The 1,553-nt window shown below is 36.7% G+C and overlaps 1 long non-coding RNA gene across 1 annotated transcript; it reads left to right on the forward strand.

Annotated features, from left to right (window-relative positions):
- Nucleotides 1–211: 211 nt before the first annotated feature.
- LOC146683511 (uncharacterized) lies at nt 212–1,553 on the forward strand. The gene is made up of 3 exons (XR_014917658.1): nt 212–357; nt 614–675; nt 888–1,553. It is a non-coding gene; the product is annotated as an uncharacterized LOC146683511 (long non-coding RNA).

Raw genomic sequence — 1,553 nt, forward strand, 5'->3', positions numbered from 1 at the left:
AAAGGAATCAAAGCACCCCCAAAGATTTCTTACTTTTTTTGACAATATTTGCTCTTTGTGTGACACATTACTAAAAATATAAAAAGCATACAGTACTGTACTTGTTTGAGACGTAACATTTTAACAACAAAAGTATAGATAACCCCCCCCCCTCCCAAAATGGTTTGTTCCAGCTCTCCCCTACTCTGGCTCTAGCGCCGTTGCTGCCAGAGATGGTGGCTGAGACGCAGCGGAGTGGAGGTTTAAGTGCCTGGCTTAAAACAGGACATATTAGCTGCATTTAACCTTCAGTTACTCTTTATATAGTTAGGTAGGAGTCAGACCATGTTTCTTTTTAGCTGAAAAGCATTACACCAGGTAACCTGCAGTGTTGAAAACGTGTTTTCCGACAATGTTAGCTACCCTACAATCCGTCCTGCTCTGTAGTAAAATCAGCGACATTTGACCGTCCTGTTGCTCCCATTGAAATGTATACAGCCTATTTAAAATCTAAAACTTAAAATTGTCCGCAGCCTACTTTTGGTTACCACTGTCCTGTTTGAAATGGATACTAACTAGCTAACTGACTGAATGCCCATTAACCTTATAAACTCCTGGTGTGTGGTGTGTACAGAGAGACAGCCAGGTTCATAATGGATATAAGGAAGTTTTTCCAAAAAAAGGAGCCACATTCAGGTAAAAGTGTAAAATCAAATGATCCGTCATTCAAGAATAATGTTGGATCAGTGTTTCAATGTTTATATCTTTAGATGTTCATGTGGTTATTTGCCTTTTTGTTGAAAGTAGACTGAGAGAAGACTTTTTGTTAGTGATCTTATTAGAATTTTTTTCATATTAATGTAATTTTTCATCTAATTGAATACAATCTATTTGTGTATGATTGTCAGTCCAAAGAGGGAGAGAGGAAAGAGGGAACATGAGGAGAAAGTACAAGGTCAGGAAGAACCAGGTAAGAAAACAGACAGGGAACAGTGACAGGCACAACAGAAACTGTTAAACTGACAAAGAGAAAAAACCTGATTTTACTCACACAATCTGGAAGTTGTGTCCTCCCTATATTAAAGCTGCTATACAGAATCTGCAAAACAAACTGGGTTGAAACATTTTTGACCCTCTTTAACAACATTCCAACATAACATTATCATTGATTGGGGAGATTAAAATTAATGATATATTTTTATGTGGTTCAGCCACAACTCTACTAAAACCTCAGCCGCAGTACATACATTACATTTGCACTCTATCAGAAAGTGCCAAACAGCCCTGGTGGAGTGAGGAGCTTTAAAGAGAAGCAGATGCTCTGTTTATATTCTACAAATGTTTTAAGCTTGTTTCAAAGATTCTGTACAGCAGCTTTAAATGTTTTCCAAAAGCACACATACACTTAACTTATCAGTGTTTCTCAAACATTTTACAGTGTGTACCACCTGAGAAAAATGTCAAGCTCTCCTAAGTACCGCTATGAAAGCATGAAAGTCATAAATCTTACAACACAAAATTAGTATTATTAAATTAGTTTCTGCAATAAAGATTTTTTTCATACATTGTATACA

Source organism: Copadichromis virginalis, linkage group LG22 (genome assembly GCF_057382275.1).
Source record: "Copadichromis virginalis isolate Kocher_CV1m ecotype Utaka linkage group LG22, C_Virginalis_male_GT1.1, whole genome shotgun sequence".
NCBI lineage: Eukaryota > Metazoa > Chordata > Actinopteri > Cichliformes > Cichlidae > Copadichromis > Copadichromis virginalis.